At 47.0% G+C, this 14032-nt stretch overlaps 1 long non-coding RNA gene across 1 annotated transcript; it reads right to left on the reverse strand.

Moving 5' to 3' along the window:
- Positions 1–9644: 9644 nt before the first annotated feature.
- LOC140419670 (uncharacterized) lies at positions 9645–14032 on the reverse strand. The gene is made up of 2 exons (XR_011945967.1): positions 13867–14032; positions 9645–12782 (listed from the first exon to the last, which is right to left on the reverse strand). It is a non-coding gene; the product is annotated as an uncharacterized lncRNA (long non-coding RNA).

Raw genomic sequence — 14032 nt, forward strand, 5'->3', positions numbered from 1 at the left:
TTTGGGATACAGATTATCAGGCCCTGGGGATTTATCAGCCTTCAATCTATTTCCCCAACACCGAGGGCGCGATTCTCCACTCCCGCGATGGTTGGGAGAATCCCCTGGTGCGCCATTTTTCCCCGCGACGCCCTCCCGCGATTCACTCAAGCGGTGAGAGCAGCCCCGTCGAGATCTGCACGGCGCAGGCCGGAGAATCGCCCGGGACACCCAAAATGGCAATTCTCCGCTACACCCGCTATTCTCCGGCCCGGATGGGCCGAGCGGCCTGCCCAAAACGACGGCTTCCCGCCGGCGCCATCCACACCTGGTTGCTGCCGGCGGGAACAGCGTGGGAACGCTGGGGGGATGGCCTGTGGGAGGGGGGGGGGGGGGGCGAGGGGGATTCTTTCACCGCGGTAGGGCTCAAAAGGGGTCTGGCCCACGATCGGTGCCCACCAATCGGTGGGCCAGCCTCTCTGAAGGAGGACCTCCTTTCCTCCACAACCTGCAAGATCCATCCGACATCTTCTTGCGGGGCGGCCTCGGGGAGGACGGCAACGCCGGCTGGCGCCGGCCAACCTGCGCATGCGCGGGTGACGCCAGTTACGCCTTTTACGCAGCGCCAATGCCCGGCATGCGCTGACGACGCTGCTTTCGCGACACGTCCCCTGAGTTTCTCGCGGCCCCGATCCTAGTCCATTTTCGGGACCTGAATCGGTCGAGATCGGGGCCGCTTTGCGCCGTCGTGAACCTCGACGGTGTGGGCACTTAGTCGCGGGAGCAGAGAATCGCCCCATTTCTCTACTAATATTGATCTCCTTCAGTTCCTCCCTCTCAGTTGTCACAATTAATTTTGGCTAATCCAGCTTTTTATAAGATATGAGCTTGTTTCCCTAATTTCTTTTTTTTTTTATAAATGTTTTATTGAAAATTTTTTCCCAAACAACAATTTTTCCCCTCTTACAAAGCAAACGCAACAATAACAATACAGAAATTTTAAACAATACACAAGTAACAAAACCCCTTTATCTTTGACCTAAACTAAACCCCCCCTCCCCCCCCCCCCCCCCCCCTCCCCCCTGGGTTGCTGCTGCTGGTCATCTGTCTTCCCTCTAACGTTCCCCTAGGTAGTCGAGAAATGGCTGCCACCGCCTGGTGAACCCTTGAGCCGATCCTCTCAGGGCAAACTTTATCTGCTCCAGTTTAATGAACCCCGCCATATCATTTACCCAGGCCTCCAGTCCGGGGGGTTTCGCCTCCTTCCACATGAGTAGGATCCTGCGCCGGGCTACTAGGGACGCAAAGGCCACAACGTCGGCCTCTTTCGCCTCCTGCACTCCCGGCTCTTCCGCAACTCCAAATAGAGCTAACCCCCAGCCTGGTTTGACCCGGGCCTTCACCACCCGCGAAATCACTCCCGTCACTCCCTTCCAATACCCTTCCAGTGCCGGGCATGCCCAAAACATATGTGCGTGGTTTGCCGGGCTCCCGCCACACCTCCCACATTTGTCCTCCACTCCAAAGAACCTGCTCAATCTTGCTCCCGTTATGTGTGCTCTATGTAGCACCTTAAATTGAATCAGGCTAAGCCTGGCGCATGAGGAAGAGGAATTTACCCTGCTTAGGGCATCAGCCCACATACCCTCCTCTATCTCCTCCCCTAGTTCTTCTTCCCACTTTCCTTTTAGTTCGCCCACCGACTCCTCCCCCTCTTCCCTCATCTCTCGGTAAATCTCTGACACCTTGCCCTCTCCGACCCACACCCCTGAAAGCACCCTGTCCTGTATCCCCTGTGTCGGGAGCAATGGAAATTCCCTCACCTGTTGTCTAGTAAATGCCCTCACCTGCATATATCTCAAGAAATTTCCCCGGGGCAACTTATACTTTTCCTCCAATGCTCCCAAGCTCGCAAAAGTCCCATCTATAAATAAATCTCCCACCCTCCTAATTCCCAACTGGAACCAGCTCTGAAATCCTCCATCCATTCTTCCTGGGGCGAACCTATGGTTGTTCCTGATTGGGGACCCCACCAGGGCTCCCCGCACCCCTCTCTGTCGCCTCCACTGTCCCCAGATATTTAATGTTGCCGCCACCACCGGGTTCGTGGTAAACTTTTTAGGTGAGATCGGTAGCGGCGCCGTCACCAGCGCCTCTAAACTCGTCCCTTTACAGGACTTTCTCTCCAGTCTTTCCCACGCCGCTCCCTCACCCTCCATCATCCATTTACGTATCATTGCCACATTGGCGGCCCAATAGTAATCGCCCAAGTTCGGTAGTGCCAATCCTCCTCTGTCCCTACTACGCTGAAGGAACCCCCTCCTTACTCTCGGAACTTTCCCTGCCCACACGAAGCTCGTGATGCTCCTGTCTATTTTATTAAAAAAGGTCTTAGTGATTAGGATAGGGAGACATTGAAATACAAATAAGAACCTCGGGAGGACCATCATCTTAATTGCTTGCACCCTGCCCGCCAGCGATAGAGGCTGCATGTCCCACCTCTTGAAGTCCTCCTCCATTTGTTCTACCAACCGTGTCAGATTAAGTCTGTGCAAGGTTCCCCAGCTCCTAGCGATCTGAATCCCCAGGTATCGGAAGTTTCTTTCCACTTTCCTTAGAGGCAAGCCTTCTATCTCTCTACTCTGGTCCCCTGGATGTATCACAAATAATTCACTCTTCCCCATGTTTAGCCTATACCCCGAGAAATCCCCGAACCCCCTCAAAATTCGCATAACCTCTATCATTCCCCCCGCTGGGTCCGACACGTATAACAATAGGTCATCTGCATATAACGAGACTCGGTGTTCTTCTCCCCCTCTAATCACCCCTCTCCATTTCCTGGAGTCTCTCAACGCCATGGCCAGAGGTTCAATTGCCAACGCGAACAACAATGGAGACAGCGGGCATCCCTGTCTTGTTCCCCTATATAGTCGGAAATACTCCGATCTATGTCGAGTTTCCCTAATTTCTTGATTACATACCAGAGAGGACACACTGAGACTGGTAAAATTAGCTAATTAATATTTACTTGAATAAACACGCCGCACGTCACTCAATGACATTCCTTATCCCTAGCAGAGATGCTAATTCTAAAACACTAGGAAATAACTGGGGGCCAGTTGAGCTCAGTTGGCTAGACAGTTGGTTTGTGATGCGGAATAAAGTCAACAGCACGGGTTCAATTCCTGAACCGACTAAGGCCCCACCTTCTCAATCTGACCCCTCGCCTGAGGTGTGGTGATCCTCAGGTTAAATCACCACCAGTCAGCTCTCCCCCTCAAAGAGGAAAGCAGCCTCTGGTCATCTGGGGCTTTGGCGACTTTAATTTACCAGCAAATAAGACAAATAAGATTACAAATCATTAAAGTGACAGATCGCGCTTGGATTTGAAGATTCTCCAGCTCTCCCTTCGCCTGTATCCATCTTGTGGATCGTTCTAATTCAGTATTATTTCTTCCAAGCCTCCAATTGTCCAAACTCAATTCCTTTTGACTTTAATTTTACTCCTGTTGACCATAACCAGTGTTTTCCATTCTGTCCTGATTGGAGTATGAATCAATGCCTTGATGATTTAAAAATGTTTTCTCCTTTTACAGTCACATTTTTTAAAAAATTGAAGGAATGTGGGTGTAATTGGCTAGGCCAGCATTTATTGTTCATCTCGAGAAGCCCTTGAGAAGGTGATGGTGAGCTGCCGTCTTCATCTGCTGCAGTCCCTTAGGTGTGGGGACACCCATTGTGCTCTTATGGAGGGAGTTGAAGGATTTTGACCCAGTGACAGTAATATATATTTTCCAATATATACATTTCCAAATAGGAATGGTTAGTGATTTGGAGGGGAACTTCCAGGTGGTGGTGTTCCCAGGTATCTGCTGCCATTCTGCTTCTAGATGGTGGTGATCCTGAGTTTGGAAGCTGCTGCCTAAGGAGCCTTGGTGAGTTACTGCAGTGCATCTTGGAGACGGTACACACACCTGCCATTTTTCATACGTGGTGAAGGGGGTGAATGTTTGTGGATAGGGTACCAATCAAGTACTTTGTCCTTCTTGAGTGTTGTTGGATCTGCACCCGTCCAGAAAAGTGGGGAGTATTCCATTACATTCCTGATGTGTCTTGTAGATGGTGCACAGGCTTTAGGGAGTCAGGAGGTGAGTTACTCCCTGCAGGATCCTAGCCTTTGATCTGCTCTTGCAGCTACAATATTTATGGCTAGTTCAGTTTGGTTTCTGGTCAATCGTAACCCCTAGGATGTTGACAGTGAGGGATTCAATGATGGTAATGCTATTTAATGTCAAGGGGCAATAGTTAGATCCTCTCTTGTTGGAGATGATCATAGTCTGGCACTTGTGTGGCACAAATGCAACTTACCACTTGTCTGTATAAACCTAGATATTATCTCGCTGCATTTGGCCATGGACGCTTCAGTAACTGAGGAGTCGCAAATGGTGAACATTGTGCAGTCATCAGCGAGCATCCCCGCTTCTGACCTTATCATGGGACTCCGGTCATTGATGAAGCATCAGCTGAAACTAGTTTGGCCTATGACATTGTTTGAGCATGTCTGGGATTCATTCTTCAGTGAATTTCACAAAGCATTTCTGAATTAGTCATTTTACATGTGACAAATCACATCTGCGCACTCACACCGATATCCTCACATGAGGCAACATGAGCTCCATCCAATGCAGACAATTCAGAGACTTTCAGGTGATCTCATATTAAAACATAGAATTGTTTAAGTCTAATTGCAATCAATCAATCCACCAGTGTTTGTAAACAGTTCACTCGATTGTTTTTGTTTGAACAAGACTGAACGATTAGGAAGGACAGGAATTTCAGATGGTAAATTGAAATACATTTTTAAAAAAAAGATACCTAGCAATACAGAAGGAAAAGGGTAAACTTCTCAATACAGAAAGAAAAGGGTAAACTGATCGATACAGAAGGAAAAGGGGAAATTGATCGATACAGAAGGAAAAATGGAAACTGATCGACTCAGAAGGAAAAGGGGAAACTGATCGATACAGAAGGAAAAGGGTAAACTGATCGATACAGAAGGAAAAGGGTAAACTGAGCGACACAGAAGGAAAAGGACAAACTGATCGACACAGAAGGAAAAGGGGAAACTGATCGATACAGAAGGAAAAGGGGAAACTGATCGACACAGAAGGAAAAGGGGAAACTGATCGACACAGAAGGAAAAGGGTAAACTGATTGATAGAGAAGGAAAAGGGTAAACTGATTGATACAGAAGGAAAAGGGCAAACTGATCGATAGAGAAGGAAAAGGGTAAACTGATCGATACAGAAGGAAAAGGGTAAACTGATCGATACAGAAGGAAAAGGGTAAACTGATCGATACAGAAGGAAAAGGGTAAACTGATCGACACAGAAGGAAAAGGGTAAACTGATTGACACAGAAGGAAAAGGGTAAACTGATCGATACAGAAGGAAAAGGGTAAACTGATCGATACAGAAGGAAAAGGGCAAACTTAGCGACACAAAACAGACTTTTACCAATTCTCTTGGTTGATCAGGCTGTAAAAACATAATCCCTCTTGTACCCCTTCTTTGACAACAATTCTGATGGGAATCTTGCTTTGCGGATTCCAGTACTTGGCTGGCAACAGACCTTCTCCTCGGGTTTTAAATAGATCCTCCCTCAGTTTGAATAAACTGGTTAGAACTCAATGGTTGGGACTTCCGGTGACAGCAGGCGGGAGGCGGCCGCACAATGGAGAGCCCCCGCTCGGGAACGGCAATTTCGGGGCTTTAAGCCCGGTCCCAGGGTCCGCGGAGGCGGCAGAAGGGAGAAGGCACGGAGGAGGCACTGAGAAGACACAGGAGGGAAAAAAACCCCAAAGAAAAATGTCGAGGGTGAGCAAAGAAACGGCCGATATAAAACCAGCTGGAGGTCCGTCGGGGAGTGGAAATGTCACCGCGGGGTCACCAGGAAAAATGGAGGCTGGGGCACCAGGGAAGGCCGCACTGCTTACGGCTGAAGAAATAACCAAGGTGATGGCTGCGGAATTTGAAAAGCAGTTGGCGCAGATTGCGAAATGCATGGAGACGGCGAGGAAGGAGATGAGGGAGGTCTTGAGTGTGCTGGTGGAGGAGGCGGTTTCCCCGGTGAGGACGGAGGTGGCGAGCGCAGTGGCGGAGGTGCGTGAGCAAGGGGAGGTGCTGAAGGAAGTGAAGGAGACGTTATTGCAGCACGGTGATCAACTTGCCTCGATGGGGAAAGAGATGCGGAAGGTGATGGATACTAACAAGGATCTGGGAGGAAAAATGGAAGACCTGTAAAATAGATCCAGGCAACAGAATTTGAGGATTGTGGGGCTGCCCGAAGGAGTTGAAGGACCGAAGCCGACTGAGTATTTTGCCGTGATGCTGGCAAAACTACTGGGAGAGGGGGAGGGCCCCTCCCGATATGAACTGGATCGGGCTCATCGGTCGTGCAGGCCTGTACCAAAGGCGAGTGAGCCGCCAAGGGCAGTGACTCTGTGCTTCCGTAGGTACAGGGTGAAGGAGAAGGTCCTGAGCTGGGCCAAGCAGAAGCAGGTGGTGCAGTGGGCTGGAGCTGGTATACATGTATACCAGGACTTTACGGTGGAGCTGGCAAGGAGGCGGGCTGCCTTCAACCGGGTGAACAGGGCACTGTACATTAGCAAGGTGCGGTGCGGCATTGTATATCCAGTGAAGCTGAGGGTGACTAACAAGCTCAGGGACTTTTATTTTGGAACGGCGGAAGCAGCGGAGGAGTTTGCGAAAGCAGAAGGACTGTGGCAGAACTGACAAATTGAGGAATGGTCATGTGCCGATGTAACCTCATGACTGTATTTTCTTCTTTTTTGTATCACTGCGCGCGGGTGTAGAGATTAAAGGAGCCAATGTGGTATATATTTGGACAAGGGAAGGGACGGGACTTTCACTCAAAATGAGAGTTCTTTGGGGTGTCGGTGGATATGTGGGGTTTGTGAGCTAAAAGGGGATCTTTGGGCTTTCCTGGGGCCGGGCAAGTGGGAAAGGGACCCGGGCGGGGGCCTCCACGCTGGCCGGTGTGTGCCGGCCAGTGAACGGGAGTGAGGTGGGGGGAGGGGCTGCGGCCATCGGAGCCTGGCAGAACAGGGTCCGAGTGGTCTAGCCGGGGTGGAAAGTTGGGGGGAAAGGAACCGAGGGTAGGGGGAGGGGTTTTACAAGAGGCAGTGGTCGGGAGGAGCTGGAGACCTGGGGTGGGAGCAGTGTAAGATTAAGGGTGACTACGGGTAATCCCTGATTTCTCTTTGTCATTTGTTTATGTAAACATGCAGGTTGAGGTTTGGGGGTTGGTGGGTAGATGGGAATGTTGTTGTTATTATGGGGACTGACATATCTTGCTGATTATTGTTTATTGTTGATGGATGTAAATGTGGGAGAAAATGTGAAAATGGAGGAGAATTAAAAAAAATTTTTTTTAAAAAGAACTCAATGGTTGGTCAATTTCATACCTGAATCGGTTTGATTGGGTTTTAACCATTTGGGTAAATGTCGCAGATCGGGATACAATGGGAATGTTTAATGTATCCCTCCCATCATTGTGTGACCTTCCAGTTCCAAATAAGGTTACCAAGGGTGTGAAGACTTGTTGCTAACCATCATATCAGATCATACATTCCTTCTCACAGAAGCTGTAATATAGAATTTAAAACAGGCTTACACAGTTTTAGGTACAACCAAGTCTTTTAACACAACCACTAACAGATTATTAAATCTTCAATTAAAATCAACTGAGGCACACTACTTATTTAATAATCTGTTTCTGACTAGTGAATAATTAATACACATCATTGATTAATACAAATCGATCAATTGCTGAATACAAAATGCCCTTTTCATTTAAATGTTAGTTTCAAAATGGCTTCCTTGATCTTATTAGCTTACTTCAGTAAATATGATGCGGAGATGCCAGCGTTGGACTGGGGTGAGCACAGTAAGAAGTCTGACAACACCAGGTTAAAGTCCAACAGGTTTGTTTTGATGTCACGAACTTTCGGAGCGCTGTTCCTTCCTCAGGTGAATGAAGAGGTATGTCCCAGAAACATATATATAGACAGATTCAAAGATGCCAGACAATGCTTGGAATGCGAGCATTAACAGGTGATTAAATCTTTACGGATCCAGAGATGGGGTAACCTCAGGTTAAAGAGGTGTGAATTGTGTCAAGCCAGGACAGTTGGTAGGATTTTGCAGGCCAGACGGTGGGGGATGAATGTAATGCGACATGAATCCCAGATCCCGGTTGAGGCCGCACTCATGTGTGCGGAACTTGGCTATAAGCTTCTGCTCGGCGATTCTGCGTTGTCGCGCGTCCTGAAGGCCACCTTGGAGAACGCTTACCCGGAGATCAGAGGCTGAATGCCCTTGACTGCTGAAGTGTTCCCCGACTGGAAGGGAACATTCCTGCCTGGTGATTGTCGCGCGATGTCCGTTCATCTGTTGTCGCAGCGTCTGCATGGTCTCGCCAACGTACCACGCTTCGGGACATCCTTTCCTGCAGCGTATGATGTAGACAACGTTGGCCGAGTCGCACGAGTATGTACCGCGTACCTGATGGGTGGTGTTCTCACGTATAATGGTGGTATCCATGTCGATGATCTGGCACATCTTGCAGAGATTGCCATGGCAGGGTTGTGTGGTGTCGTGGTCACTGTTTGCAGCAAACTACCCAGCCTTCAGAACAGTGAAGATTTAATCACCTGCTAATGCTCGCATTCCAAGCATTGTCTGGCATCTTTGAATCTGTCTATATACATGTTTCTGGAACATACCTCTTCATTCACCTGAGGAAGGAGCAGCGCTCCGAAAGCTAGTGACATCGAAACAAACCTGTTGGACTTTAACCTGGTGTTGTAAGACTTCTTACTGTTCAGTAAATATAAAATGTAGCTCATCTGAAAATGAATCATTTCTACTGAAACTTACTGCCTAGTCCCACTTATATGTGTCTGTAAATATATTTGCTCATCTCCCCCTGAGTGCTTCAATGTCTTGGGCAGTGGCCAGTTTATCAAATGCAATTCTCTTTGAAAGTTCATCCACAATGATACAAACATCTCCAAGAGAGCCATCAATTTATTAATCTCATCTACACTTTCCTTTCATTAAAATATACATCAATACCACATTGTTATATTCCACTGAACAACACCCAGTGAGTTATTCCAATTCCCATTTAGTGGGGTTATTTTTCGTTAACTTTATTCCTGTGCTCAATCACTTCCTCTTATACAATTTTACATATCCCATTATATATCTCATTAATGAGGCTTAGAGAAACTTTATTGTCCAGTACTCCTACTACCTTTAAAACAGGAATCAGACTTTCCAATTTGATTCCAGATATCAACAGTTTAGATGTTTTTTATTTTCAAAATTAGTTCAAATTCAATTTGCAGTATTGTGGGGCTGACGGGTTTTCTTAATCTTCAATTTATTTCCCCAGAGGAAACCTTCTTTTCCGATTCCCGGGAACCACCCAGATTGGTTGTCATCAGGTTTTGTTCTAAATATTTGATAATCCCCCTCAGCTTCAGGTAAATCTCCCTTTCGAAGTCTGAAATAGCAAAGCTATAATTTTACTTCATCAATTTTGGCAATTGTTGAGGAAAAAAATAACAGCGCTTCGAGTTTTCGCCAAAGGTCTTTTATTTAACACGAAGTTTGTGGAGGGAGTTAGAGTGACCACAGTCCTTCTAATTGTCCCCACTTTACAAAAGGCAAGGCAGTACTTTATATGGTACAATAAGCAATATTTAGAAAAACGAGGCATTCCTTTGATAAGCCCAGAGACAGAAAAGCGAGCAGATTTAAACAACAGGCCTTGAATTCCTAGTCTAAGGACAATAATAATTGTCTGCTGTCAGCAAGAATGTGCAGCTGTGCACTTGTTTACATAGTCTGACCTTCTGCCTATTACATGCAGAACTTCTTGACTGAAATAAGGCTAATATATCCATCATGCTTTGCCAAATGCCTATTGCCATGAAATATAGTCAAGCAGCTGGTTAAAAAAGAATAGAGGGTATTCAGGCAACTAATCCGCCAACTAAAGTCCCTTCTACAGCAAAGCTTACTCCGACTTGCTGGTTATAAATGGTATTTTTACGTCAGAATCAGAAGTCTTGGCAATTGATTTGGAGGCAAGTTGCATATCTCCCATCTCAAGCTCTTTCTCGCAGAAAGTAACAAATGGCCTGAATGGTTAAGGCCAAAGTCATTGAAAGGCAAAGCCTTGAGTTCAAATTGTCACCATGTTGTGATACTTGATGCCAGTTCTTGAATTCAGAAATAAAACCTTCTCGATCTCTTGCTGCAGCATCAGCACAAACCCTGGAAACCTGTTGAATCCACTTGGATTTGTCCAAGAGCCCAATGGGTTAATGTGTTCAGGAGAACAACCAAAAATGTGAGAGCAGAAATAATCCCGAGTTAATGATGAGGTGTTATTGTTCAGTGGTTACATTCCCATCTCTGAGTCAGGAGGATGTGGGTTCAACTTCAGCTCCAGAAACCTGACCATAAAATCCAACTGGTATTCCGATGCTGTACTGAGGGAATACAGCACTGTACTGAGGGAATACTGCACTGTACTGAGGGAATACTGCACTGTACTGAGGGAATACTGCACTGTACTGAGGGAATACAGCACTGTACTGAGGGAATACAGCACTGTACAGAGGGAATACAGCACTGTACAGAGGGAATACAGCACTGTACTGAGGGAATATTGCACTGTCTTTCAGAGGAAACCTTCCAATATAACCCCATCTGCTCTTGCAGCTGGACGTTAAAGTTCTGCTGATGATATTTCGAAGGAGGAAGTTCTCACGGGTGAACTGCTCAATATAAAGCCCTCGGTGATGAGCACTGAACAGATAATCTGATCATAATCATAGTTCTGTTTTGAACTCACTTTCTTGCTTCACAGATGCTGCCTGACCTGCTGAGTATTTCCAGCATCTTAATTGTGTTTGTAGGAGCCTGTTGTACACAATCTGGCTGCTGCATTTCCTACATTACAACAGTGACTATACTTCAAAAGAACCTAATTGTCTGTAAAGCACTTTGGGACATCCTGAAGTTGTGAAAGGTGCTATATAAATACAAGTCTTCCATTAACAAAGGGGAAAAGACCCAACAATGGAACAGTCGGTAAGAGGACATCAATCAGTCTCCTCTTATCTTAGAGAAATCTAGGATTCCAACACTGTCCATTTAATGCACTTCATGTCCATTCTATTAATCCCATTATCTGGGATTAACATCAAGGGAAATAAATCTGAACTGTCAAAATGAACATGGTTCATTCCTGGGTGTAGGAATCCAATCCCTGTAATCACATGTGAACTCTCTGGTGTGCCAGACGATTGGATGGCCGAGTGAATCCTCTGCCACACACGGGGCAGGTGAACGGCTTCTCCCCGGAATGGACTGGCTGGTGAATCGTCAAATCTCTTCTGCTTTTAAAGCTCTTCTCACAGTCAGAACATTGGAATGGTCTCTCATCAGTGTGAACAAGTTTATGTCTCTGAAGCTGCGATTTCAAAGCAAATCCCTTCCTACACTCAGTGCAGGTAAAAGGTTTCTCCCCAGTGTGAACTAGCTGGTGATCCCGGAGATTATATGGATTAGTGAAACTCTTCCCACAATCAGTGCAGGTGAACGGTCTCTCTTCAGTGTGAATACGCTGGTGTCTGAGAAGGTGTGCTGATTTAATAAATCCCTTCCCACACACTGAGCAGATGAACGGCCTCTCTCCAGTGTGGACACGCTTGTGATCAGTGAGGTGTGAAGAACAAGTGAATCTCTGCCCGCACTCAGAGCAGTGGAATGGTCTTTCCCCAGTGTGAACCCGTAGATGCTCAGTGAGGTTGGATGAAGACCGGAAGCTCTTCCCACACTGAGAGCAATCGTACGGTTTCTCTCCAGTGTGAACTCGCTGATGTGTCGTTAGGATGGATGCTGAAGTGAATTCCTTTCCACAGGTGGAGCAGGTAAACAGCTTCTCTCTTGTGTGAACACGGTGATGAATAATTAGATTCCCAGCATTCTTACAGCTTTTCCCACAGTCAGAGCAGTTGACAGTCCTCTCCCTGGTGTGACTGCGTCGATGAGTTTCCAGTTCTGATGGGGATCTGAATCCCTTCCCACAGTCCCCACATTTCCACGGTTTTCCCATGCTGCCGGCGTCCTTGTGTTACCAAGGCAGTGACATAGGGGTATTGTCACTGGACTAATATTCTAGAGACCAGGGTAATGCTCTGGGGACCCAGGTTCAAATCCCACCAGGGCAGATGGTGAAAATTGAATTCAATAAAGATCTGGAATTAAAAGTCTAATGATGACCACAAAACCATTGTCAATTGTTGTAAAAACCCATCTCGTTCACTGATGTCCTTCAGGTCTGGCCTACATGTGACTCCAGATCCATAGCAATGTGGTTGACTCTTAAATGCCCTCAGGAATGGGCAATAAATGCTTCCAAACCAGCGATGCCCACATCCCATGAACAAATTTTAAAAGAAACAGGTTTCTCCCTGTGAATGGTGTGATGTTTGTTCAGGCTTTGTAACTGATTAAAGTTATTTTCAGTCAGTTCACTGGAACACTCTCACTCGGTGTGTGTGGGTCTCGGTGCTTGTCCAGTCACAATGATGTTTCCGATTCTTTCCCATACACAGAACAGACAAACATTTCTCCTTCCACATTCAAAAGCTGATGATATTCAGATCCTGATGAACGTGTCAAACCTCTCCTTCCAATGCCCTGTAAAAGGAGTTGACAGTGTCAGTATCACTTTAATTCCAGAGAAATTCAGAACAAATAGTTCTAATTGCTGTGGAATATTCTTCCCTCTTCTTTACCCCCAAATATGTTGCCCGATCAAAGTAAAAGAAAGCAAAATCGCAACAAAAACAAAGGAACGTTAGGACGGTGGTTAGCAATGCTGCCTCACTGCACTGAGGACCCAGGTTCGATCCTGCCCCCGGGTCACTGTCCATGTGGAGTTTGTACATATTCCCCGTGTCTGCATGGGTCTCATCCCCACAACCCAAAAAAGATGTGCAGGATCGGTGGATTGGCTGCACTAAATTTTCCCTTAATTGGAAAAAAAAGAATTGGGTACTCTAAATTTTGAAAAAGAACAAAGGAACGTTTTTAAAATCTAAACCAGAATGTTGATTTCAGTGTCTCAGAAACACTCTGCACCCTGAGGTAACAACAGCTGTGGAAGGTATCAAGCGTACTGGTGGACAACTCATGGTCCCACTCCAGGGCCACCTGAACATGGACAAGACCACAGAAGAGAGGCCGGCAGCCAGAGGAAGCCCTACATTCTCCCCCATCTGGATCTACAAATTGGTGTTTTAAACAGATCAGGAGCAGACCCTCCGCTCCGACTAGCCCAGACCCCTCTGTGCAGTAAAGTTGACCTTCTAAAACAGCACCTTGCCTAAGCCCACACCCTACCCTATCCCCATAACCCCATCGAACCTGCAGATATTTGGGTTGTGGGAGGACAGCAGAGCACCGGAAGAAACCCACGCAGACACATGGAGAATGTGCAAACTTCACAGCGACAGCCACCCAAGCTCCGATTCGAATCCGGGTCTCTGTCGTTGTGAGGTAGCAGTGCCAACCACAGTGCCGCTAATTAATAATTTTAAACTATTCTGAATAAGTGTGCTTCCGGTAACGACCCAGTTGGAAGAGACCCTAAAATCCTGCCCATATTCTCTCACGTCACCCTGACGCCAGCGCATGCGCTCTTCTCCTCGTTGAACCAACATGGCGGCCGTTCACCCGGGCCTAATCACAGGCACATTACACAGAGCCACAAACTCGCTACCTCAGGGTCTTATTTAGGGTTCGCGTTGTTCACTCAGGAGTTGAGAAACTCTCCCCGTCCAGAGCCGACTCCATCGCTCCCCCTGGGATTCCATATCCTCACCAGTTTACTGCAGCCCATCTGCACCCAGTTCCCTCCAACTGCGAACAGAGGAGCCACCCAGAAT

The sequence above is a fragment of the Scyliorhinus torazame genome, chromosome 5, assembly GCF_047496885.1.
Source record: "Scyliorhinus torazame isolate Kashiwa2021f chromosome 5, sScyTor2.1, whole genome shotgun sequence".
In the NCBI taxonomy this organism is placed as follows: Eukaryota; Metazoa; Chordata; class Chondrichthyes; order Carcharhiniformes; family Scyliorhinidae; genus Scyliorhinus; species Scyliorhinus torazame.